Raw genomic sequence first — 11,187 nt, 5'->3', positions numbered from 1 at the left:
ATCATGTTCTCCAGAGGAGCTGCCTGATACATTGAGTTACTCCAGCCCTTTGTGTCATTTCTTGAGAATGAACTGGTTTTGAAAGAGTATATTCAGCACTCTAACAAAGGCTGAAATACCCCATATGTCCACACCATCTTCATATTAACTCTCATTCGCACAAGAATGATGGCCTGGCATTTATTATGATCCTGAGCCAAGAGATTGCAGCCCTGCCAGATGCAGAGGGTATTCAGCCTGATTACTGTGACCTACATCAGTGTGCTATTTTTGCAGTTATAAATAAATACTTTAAAGTTAATTCATTGCTTGAATCAGTTAAGTGGCCTGTCCCACCTGCGTGTCCTTGGCACGCAAATTACGCGACCTCGTCGTTGCGTTGAGGCACATGGGCATCGTATGGCCGCGCGGGACCGGTCCCACTGAGAACCGCGGAGGGGTATGCGCGGAGGAGTATGTAGTTGTGCGTGACATTGCGCGGGGCTCCGAAATTTTTTTAGCAAACAAAATCTTTGCGCGCCAACGGCCTGTTGCGTAACTGACGGCCAAAGTGGGACAGGCCCAAGACCCTGGCGCGACGCAACGTCTCACCTCCAACAGCAGCAGAAGCCGGCAAACGATCGCCGAACTCGGCCTGGGGCTCACGGCTGTTGCTGTCTGGATCCGCCCCCACTTCTACTCCCAGAGCGGGGCCAAGAAAATTGAAGATAGACACAAAATGCTGAAGTAACTCAGCAGGACCGGAAGCATCTCTGGAGAGAAGCAATGGGTGACGTTTCGGGTCAAGACATTTTTCAGACTGAAGAAGAGGCTCGACCCAAAACATCAACCATTCCTTCTCTCCAGAGATGCTGCCAGTCCCGCTGAGTTACTCCAACATTTTGTGTCCATCTTCAAATGACGTCATGTGCTCCAGACAGCTGTGCGCTAATTACGCGACCATGAGGTCGCGTAATTAGCGTGCCAAGGACACGTAAGTGGGACAGGGGCTTAACTTGCTTGCGTCCTTCTTACACAAATCAGTTTCTACATTGTGTCGTTCCTAAGGCTGTGTCTCTTATTTTTAAGCACAGCTTAAACAGACTGACAAGGATTTGAGAAACCCGATGCCAGTCCTTTTGCATTACATGACCGCTGCATATTTATACTATTTCCAACCCTTTCCCATTGAATACATCTGTTCACTTTTCCAATTGCACAAGACATTTACGATCCACCCAAATATGTGCTGCAAGGAACGATCTGAAGAAATGAATGTTATGTTTGAGCTTTGTTTCCATGCTCGGTTTTGAGATGGAATAAGCTAGTGATAGAAAGGTGCTTGCCATATCGAAACAATGTCCAAGAAAACACACCAATGCCTCTACTTCCTTAAAAGGCTTAGAAGGCATGTCCCCAACAACTCTCACTAAATACTACAAATGTGCCGTAGAATGCATCTTGTGGGATGCCTCACAGCATGCTTTGGAAATAACTACATCCAAAACTGCAAGACATTGCAGAGAGAGACAAAAAACTGGAGTAACTCAGCGGGACAGGCAGCGTCCCTGGAGAGAAGGAATGGGTGACGTTCCGGGTCGAGACCCTTCTTCAAATTGATTTAAGGACATCAGTCTGAAGAAGGGTCTCCACTCGAAATGTCACCCATTCCTTCTCTCCAGTGATGCTGCCTGTCCCACTGAGTTACTTCAGCATGGTGTCCACCTTCGAATTAAACCAGCATCTGCAGTTCTTTCCTACAGAAATTGCAGAGAATTGTGGACGCAGCCCAGACCATCACACAAACCAACCTCTCTTCTATTGACTCCATTTATACCTCAGGCTGCCTTGGCAAGGCCAGCAGCATAATCAAGGCTGAGTCTCACTCCAGTCCCTCCCTCACCTCCCCTCTCCCCTCCCATCAGGCAGGAGGTACAGAAGTGTGAATACTTCCAGATCCAGGAACAATTTCTTCCCAGCTGTTATCAGGCAACTGAACCATCCTATCATCAAGTAGAGGGGTCCTGAACTACCATATGCCTTTAATAGCCCTTTGCTGGACTTTATCTTGCACTGTATGTTATTCCCTTTATCCTGCATCTGTACACAGCTTGATTATAATCATTGTAGACAAAAGTGCCGGAGAAACTCAGCAGGTGCAGCAGCATCTATGGAGCGAAGGAAATAGGCAACGCTTCGGGGCGAAACCCTTCTTCAGACCCATTGACTGGTTAACACACACTAATAAAGCTTTTCACTGTACCTCAATAAACTAACCTTAACTAACTAACTAACTAACTAACTAACTAACTAACTAACTAACTAACTAACTAACTAACTAACTAACTAACTAACTAACTAACTAACTAACTAAGTTATCAATTAATGCACTTCAATTCAAAAGGTGGGTATGTCTCTAAAAGATTACCACGCCGGATCTGCAAGGTGTATAGAGTGCAGCAGGTTTAGGTTTAAGCTTACATTTATTATTGTCACGTGTTTCGAGGTAAATGAAGAACTTTGTTTTGCATGCTCTCCAATCGGTTCAGCTAATACCATACATAAATACAAACAGGTGAAACTCAGGGACAATAGGTAGAGCAAAGGGGAAGATACAGAGTGCAGAAATAGTTCTTTGTATTGTAGCGCATCAGTTCCATAACAAAGTCCAATGTCTTCAATGGGCTAGAGGTGAATCGGACAGAATCCTCGCTAATGAAAGTACTGTTCAGAAGTCTGATAACAGAGAGGAAGAAGCTGTTCCTGGGTCTGGCGCTGCGTGCTTTCAAGCTTCTGTCTGGCGGGAGCAGGGAAAAGAAGGAATGATCAGGGAGGGACAGGTCTTTGATTATGTTGGTTGTTTTTCCGAGGCACCGTGAACGTACAGTGGCGCAGCGGTAGAGTTGCTGCTTTACAGCGTCTGAGATCTGCGTTCAATCCTGATTACGGGTGCTGTCTGTACGGAGTTTATACGCTCCCGCGTGGGTTTTCTCCAGGTGCTCCAGTTCCCCCCACACTCCAAAGACGCACAGGTTAGTAGGTTAATTGACATCTGTAAAGTGTAAATTGTCCCTAGTGTGTAAGATAGGGATAGTGTTCGGGGTGATCACTGGTCGGCATGGACTCAGTGGGCTGAAGGACCTGCTTCCTCATTGTACCTCTAAAGTCTAGAGTCTAAAGTGTAGATGTAGGTGAGGGGTGGGATCAGCTTGATTACATATGGTTAGTGATGTTGTTCTCTCCTTTCAGAGAGGGTCTGTCCAGTTCTTAAGTGTTGTCCTAGACGTTTACATTCTTGCATCGGGATTATATCTTTCACACTCTATGCCATCAGAAATATAACTGGAATGTCTTGTAGGAAAACCTGTGTTTTCTCATTTGCCAGACTCTGTAGATTGTTTTTAAATGATTTAAAACAGATGGAATCTAGTTTCCATCACATTAGACTCTTGGAAAACAATTCTCCACTGCAAATTGGGCATGGGGGAAAGATATTTCTTGAGAAATACTTCATGGCTCATGCAACTATGTGACATCTTCCTACCCCATATCACAAAATATATTAGGGCGAGAACATCATGGAAGGTGCTCTGAAAGATCATATTCTGATAACAGAGGGATAACACATGATGAGCGTTTGACAGCTCTGGGTCTCTACTCACTGAAGTTTAGAAGGATAAGGTATGAAGGATTGAAACTTACCGAATGGTGAAAGGCCTGGATAGAGAGGATGTGGAAAACACTAGTGGGAGAGTCCAGGACCAGGGGCCATGGCCTCAAAATAAAAGGACGTATCTTTAGAAAGAAGATGCAGAATTTCTTTAGTCAGAAGGAGATGAATCTGTGGAAATCATTGCCACAGACTTCGGTAGAGGTCAAGTCATTGGGCATTTTTAAAGTGGAGATTGATGGGTTCTTGATTAGTAAAGAAATCAAAGGTTACGTGGAGAAGGCAGGAGAGTGGGGTTGAGAGGGAGTGATAAATCAGCCATGATTGATTAGCAGAGTGGACATGATGGGCCAAATGGCCTAATTTTGCTCCTATGACTTAAGAATATGAAACTCATGGTACCAGTTGATTATCACATTTACTGAGTTGCAGTGAAAAACCGATTTGCATGCTCTGCTGGCAAATCGTGCCATTCCTTGTTTCATCGGCAGTTCCTTGTTTGTCCAAATCATACCATTCAGATTCAGATTCAGATTCAGAAAACTTTATTGTCTGTCGTAACAGAAAATCTTCTTTGACGTGGCTCAACATACAGACAGGACAATGTACTGATAAGCAGTCATACAACACAGATTTCTGCGAGCACGCACAGTGTGTATAGATCTTAAAAGCAAGTATAAAGATTAAAAACTGTAAAAATAGACAAGATAAAAGTTGTGGATACGTGTAAAGTGAGTAGATCAGGTAGTCAAAAAGAGAAAATATATAGGGTTCGGAATGTAATGTCACAGCTACAGAAAAAGTGCAGGCAAGAAAAGTGCAAGGGCCTCAATGAGGTAGATTGGGAAATTAAGAAACATCCCTAGCAGAAAACTAAAATCAATTTTAATGCCAAATGTTGAGCCTTTGTCCCTCAGGCTAATTAAGTTGTACATTACTTCAATAAGAGTTGAAGACATCTCAGCAAATAAATGCTTGTAAAAGTTTAACAAGCAGTACACACATCCAAGGTAGGGTCAAGAGTCAAAGAGAGTGTTTTATTGTCGTATGTCCTGAAATGGAACATTGAAATTCTGACTTGAAGCACCAGCATTAAAGGTTTCTAAACATAGTTTGGAGTTTAGTTGTCAGAAAGGCAGCCGCATCATCAGAGACTCACAGCACCCTGGTCATACTCCCATTTCACTCCTGGCATCGGGAAAAAAGGTACAGCAGCATGAAGACAGTAACGTCCAGGTTCAGGTGCAGATTTCCTTAAATTTAATGAGATCTGTGGGTGAACATTTAAACTTACACAGCCTGGAGTACAGACGTTCTTTCCTCTGCAGTTTCTTCGTCTTCAAACTCTCCTCGTGCCTGTTTAGTCACCGGCGCATGGCTCAGGTCTTCTTGGGTCGCAAATCCAAAGGCTTCTACTTCTTGCCTTTGTAGAATTTTCTCAAGTTCTCCTTCTGTGTCTGATAAATGACGGTAAGGACTCCGGCGATGGACTTGCGCACGACCCAGAACTTGGAAAGCTTTGATGCAGCCCCTCCTGTTACCTTGGCAATGCGGAGCAGGGACAGTTCGACCTTGAGATCATCCAGCTGCTTGAGGATCTCCTCCTTCTTTTTGCCTCGCAGATCTCGTGCCTTGATCTTTGCCATGGTCCTGGGCCGAGCGCCGGAAGCTTCTTTCTTCAGGCTAATAAACACTGCAACCTCCAAATAAGCTGAACTACATAGACATGGGGGGCATTGTTTTTGTCTTTGCACTATTATTGGTTTTATATATTTACATATTCCGTTGTGGTGCTGCAAGTGAGAATTTCATTGTTCCATTTCGTGACATTTGACAATAAAACACTCTTGACTATTGACTCTGGGAAATAGCTGACATGAACACTCAGCTACCGAGGTACTGGCATGAAAGGCAAACAGACTTGAAATGACTTCACACAGCGATTGTTTTCAGCTATGCTGGTGGATAATGGGTTGTTAGGTCCGCATTTAAGCCCCTGTCTCACGGTGCGAGTCCACCCACGTGTGATCCCGAGTGAAAGAAAAAATCAAACACGTGGTTTTCTACGAGATTCCAAGTTTATGTTCACGAGTTTAAACGAGTTCCCACGTTTATGTCTAATGTTGCTGTTTACTTCTCATTTCTGCGATGTACCAAGTTCCTCTCCCGACTTACCAAGTTCCTCTCCCGAGTTACTCTTGAGCCAACAACGACTACCAACGTGTGGAAAAATCATCACATGGTAAAAATGATGCCATGCAGTTTTTTTTCAGTATAAAAAGCCTCCCATGTTTAAATTTCTTAGGGTTACGGAATCAAGGGATATGGGGAGAAAGCAGAAACTGGGTACTGATTTTGGATGATCAGCCATGATCATATTGAATGGTAATGCTGGCTAAAAGGGCCGAATGTGATCACTTCCATTATGTAGAGAGTCTCAGAATGTTAATAGAGATTCCATTCCGTTTACATTGCGCTTTGTGCAGGGATCAAATCTTAGCCCAAAGTGTACATTAGGCTGCGAGGATTAATTTCAAAACTTCAAATTATTTCAAAGAGTGTTTTATCCGAACAACGGGTCTGGGCAGATGCCAGCCCCTTTAAACATCACGAATAGCTCAGTGTGAAGTGGTGCTGGAATTATATATGTGAAATAGTCTTGGGAATTTTATTATCGATCCTAAATGCTCTATTTAAATTATAGGTCGTTTAGTTTGTTGTGAAGTGGCGCCGGATTTAACACCTCAGTTTATTAAAATTGAATTATCTCACTGAACGAAAACATGCAATATGTTTCCAGGCAAATATCCAGTGGTTGAGAATTTTAAACGGGCGGTTGTAGTCAATAATTCGGTAACCGAATGATATTTATTCATTGCTAGAGAGGACGATGTAAACATAGTGAGGTTAGTGAGCAGCCTCTAACATTAACCGTTCCTCGTACTGTTCTGTTGTGTAGGAAGGAACTGCAGATGCAGGTTTACCTCGACGATAGACACCAAAAGCTGGAGTAACTCAGAGGGTCAGACAGCATCTCTGGAGAGAAGGAATGTGTGACGTTTCGGATCGTGACCTACCTGATCTCCCGGTTGCCAAACACTTCCCATTCCCACACTGACCTTTCTGTCCGCGATCTCCTCCAGTCAGAGTGAGGCTAAATGCAAATTGTAGGAACAGCATTTCATATTTCGCTTGGGCAGCTTACAGCCCAGCGGTATGAATATTGATTTCTCTCACTTCAAGTAACCCTGGCATTCCCTCTCTGTCTATCCCTCCTCCACCCAAGTCGCACCAGCTGCTCGTTTTCACCCAACGAACAGCGAACAATGGTCTGTTTCCTTTATCATCGTAACTTTTTTGCATTCATTGTTCTTTATCTTTCTACAATACATCATCATCTATATCTCTCGTTTCCCTGACCAGTCTGCAAAGAGACTCGACCCGAAACATCACCCATTCCTTCTCTCCAGAGATGCTGCCTGTCCCGCTGAGTTACGCCAGCTTTTTGTGTCTATCGTCGTCCTTCTTCAGACTGTTCCGTTGCATTGACCGAAAACGAACGATGTGACAGTACCGGCAACTTAATGAATGAAATGGAGACGCGGAATTAAATGGACTGGGGCGGTGGGGTTTTATCGAAAAGTGACAACATGAAATCGGTGGAAGGAAACAGGCAGGCGAGGTTTCGGGTCAGGGTCCTTCTTCAGACTCCATGACCTGCTGAGTTCTTCCAGCTGTCAAATGGAGACATGGGGGACCACAGATGCTGGCATGTTGAGTGAAACACAAAGTGTTGGAGCAACTCGATGGGCTGAATGGCCTAATTCTGCTCCTATGACATGAACTCACGAAGTGTCGAAGTAAGCCAGCGGGTCAGGCAGCATCTGTGGAGGGAATGGATAGGCAACGTTTCGGATCGGGTCCCTTCTTTTCGAGCAGAATCAACGTCTGTCCATTCCCTCCGCTGATGCTGCCTGTCCCGTTGAGTTACTCCAGCGCTGTGTGAGTTCCTCCAACACTTTGTGTGTGTTTTATGATCATGATTCCAGCATCTGCAGTTTCTTGTCTCTACATAAACTAGGCCTCAGCAACACTGAGTGTACTAACTGGGAGATTATGTTGCTGCTGCCAAAACAACAGTTGGCAATTTATGCACGGTAGATGTCACATTGTGTGGGAAACAAGGTCTCCAGGGAGACGGACGCAAAGTGCTGGAATAACTCCGCGGGACTGGCGGCATCTCTGGACATTTATAAAGCATTACATTTTGGAACACAAGGAACTACAGAAGCTGGTTTACGAAAAAAAAAGTGCTGGAGTAACTCAACGTGTCAGGCAGTATCTGTGGAGAACATGGACAGGTGACGTTTCGGGTGAAAGAAGGGTCTAAAGTTTGAAGAAGTGTCCCGACCCGAAATGTCACCAATCCAAGTTCTCCGGAGATGACTAATCTTCAACATTTCACTTCTGGCATTCAGGCCAAACCCACGGTAGACTCACGAATCACTACGGTAAACTTACGGGACACTACGTTCTTACAACGAGTTTAAAAGTTTAAAATTTTCACTTCAAGAGTAAATTTGACTCGTGGAAATCTTTCATCATGTTGAAAGATTTCCACGAGTTTACAAGTTTCCCGTGTACCTGCCGTTAGCGTTACGAGACGCTAAGTTACGTCCACGAGTTTCGACGTTCCCGCTACGTTAATTCTACGTGATTACCACGAGTTTGATTTGTTTTAAACTCGGGATCACTCGTGGATGGACTCGCACCGTGAGACAGGGGTTTTAATATACAAGCAGTTAGCCAGAGTATTTCCACATTGTTACGGTTCATGTTATAAGAAATCCTGTTGCACTTCAAAGGACTGTGGTGTGGAGAATTATGCTCCCTTTTCACTTACATCTTGACTCTTTTATAAAAGCCGGCCTTGGCAAGCAGTCAGTAGAGACCACCTGCATCACACAAACCTGTATGATCACAGAATAATAGTGAAACATCAGCAGACTTAGGCAGGCAACGTCTTCAGGCGGGGTGAGGGTCATATCTGGGCACTATGACAGCACTTACTTTGTGGTCAGATTGTCTCTTTAATACCCAGCAAATGACCTGGGTCAGAGCAATCTTAAAATGTTGAACATTTTCTTAGAAGTTGCTGCAAATGGACTGAAACCAAACCCCGCAAAAAAATTGTAGCTGCCAGCACAATACTGCAGAACAGATTTACAGAGGTTTAAGGGTGTGCATTTTGTGCAGATAACTGCCAGGAGGAATCACATTGCAAGTGTAAGATGGCTAGCCAATCTTGTCTGTTACTGTTGATAGACACAAAAGCACCTGTTCCAGGTGTCAACTACTCTACATCGGTGAGACCAAGCGCAATCTTGGCGATCGCTTCGCCCAACACCTCCGCTCAGTTTGCAATAACCCTGATCTCCCGGTGGCCCAGCACTTCAACTCCCCCTCCCATTCCGACTCCGACCTTTATGTTTTTCTTTTCTTTTTTTCTCTCTTTTTTTGTAGGGTTTTGTAAATATTTGATTAGTGTATAAATGTAAATAATTTGGTGTACATATAGCTGCTGGTGTACACATGGTGTACATATAGCTGCTAAATTTGTATAAGATAATTATAAGCAGTTGATTAAGGGGTGGAAATTAATAAGCTTTGACTTCTTCCTGCTCCTTTTCGGACACATACAATTTCATTTATTTCTAGATATTATTTATGACACTTTATAAATATTCTTGTTTTGTTTTTTGTATGCTCTTTCACACTTGCTTTTTATTCTTTTATTCTGTTCGAAATAAAGAATTAAATAAATAAAATATATAAATAAATATATATATATATGTGTCCTGGGCTTCCTCCATGGTCGGAGTGAGTCCCACCGCCAATTGGAGGACCAGCACCTCATATATTTCGCTTGGGTAGTTTACACCCCAGCAGTATGAACATTGACTTCTCCAATTTCAGGTAGTCCTTGCTTTCCCCCTCCTTCCCCTCCCCTTCCCAGCTCCCATACTGTTTTTGCCTCTTCCTTTCTTTTATATCCCAGTTTTGCTATATCCCAGTTTTGCATCCTATATGCTTGGGGCAATTTGCAGAAGCCAATTAACCTACAAACCTAGGTTATCACTCTACACCTCCATCCCCCACCAGGATGGCCTCAAAGCCCTCCGGTTCTTCCTCGACCAGAGGAGCAATCTATACCCAGCCACTGACACTCTCCTCCGCCTAGCGGAGTTGGTCCTCACCCTCAACAACTTTACATTTGACTCCTCCCATTTCCTACAAACACAAGGCGTAGCTATGGGCACACACATGGGCCCCAGCTACGCCTGCCTCTTTGTCGGGTACATTGAACAATCCTTGTTCAATACGTACCAGGGCCCCATCCCCGACCTCTACCTCCGTTACATTGACGACTGCTTTGGGGCCACCTCCTACACCCACACACAACTGACTGACTTCATCCACTTCACCACCAACTTCCATCCGACACTCCAATACACCTGGACCATTTCCGACACTTCCCTACCATTCCTTGACCTCACCATCTCCATCGCAGGGGACAGACTTCTGACCGACATACACTACAAACCAACTGACTCACATGGCTATCTGGACTACACGTCTTCCCACCCTGCCCCCTGTAAAGACTCCATCCCCTACTCCCAATTCCTCCGCCTACGCCGCATCTGTTCCCAGGATGAGACGTTCCACACCAGGGCATCGGAAATGTCCTCGTTCTTCAGGGAACGGGGATTCCCCTCCGCCACCATAGATGAGGCTCGCACCAGGGTCTCATCCATACCCCGTAACACTGCTCTCTCTCCCGATCCCCGCACTCGCAACAAGGGCAGAGTCCCCCTAGTCCTCACCTTTCACCCCACCAGCCGGCAAATACAACAAATAATCCTCCGCCATTTCCGCCACCTCCAATGTGACCCCACCACTCGCCACATCTTCCCATCGCCCCCTATGTCTGCCTTCCGCAAAGACCGCTCCCTCCGCAACGCCCTTGTCAATTCTTCCCTTCCCTCCCGTACCACCCCCTCCCCGGGCACTTTCCGTTGCAACCGCAAGAAATGCAACACCTGTCCCTTCACCTCCCCCCTCGACTCCATTCAAGGACCCAAGCAGTCGTTCCAGGTGCGACAAAGGTCCACCTGTATCACCTCCAACCTCATCTACTGCATCCGCTGCTCTAGATGTCAGCTGATTTACATCGGGGAGACTAGGCGGAGGTTGGGCGATCGTTTCGCCGAACACCTCCGGTCAGTCCGCAATAACCTACCTGAACTCCCGGTGGCTCAGCACTTCAACTCCCCCTCCAATTCCCAATCTGACCTCTCTGTCCTGGGTCTCCTCCATTGCCAGAGTGAGCAACACCGGAAATTGGAGGAACAGCACCTCATATTCCGCCTGGGTTGCTTGCGTGCGGATGGCATGAACGTTGAATTCTCCCAATTTTGCTAGCCCTTGCTGTCTCCTCCCCTTCCTTAACCCTCGAGCTGTCTCCTCCCATCCCCCCG

At 45.3% G+C, this 11,187-nt stretch overlaps 1 pseudogene; it reads right to left on the bottom strand.

Moving 5' to 3' along the window:
• Positions 1-4,887: 4,887 nt before the first annotated feature.
• LOC116972578 lies at positions 4,888-10,954 on the bottom strand (annotated as a pseudogene).
• Positions 10,955-11,187: the final 233 nt, after the last annotated feature.

This window comes from Amblyraja radiata, chromosome 4, assembly GCF_010909765.2.
Source record: "Amblyraja radiata isolate CabotCenter1 chromosome 4, sAmbRad1.1.pri, whole genome shotgun sequence".
NCBI classification, from domain to species: Eukaryota; Metazoa; Chordata; class Chondrichthyes; order Rajiformes; family Rajidae; genus Amblyraja; species Amblyraja radiata.
This window is presented reverse-complemented; position numbering and strand designations above follow the sequence as displayed.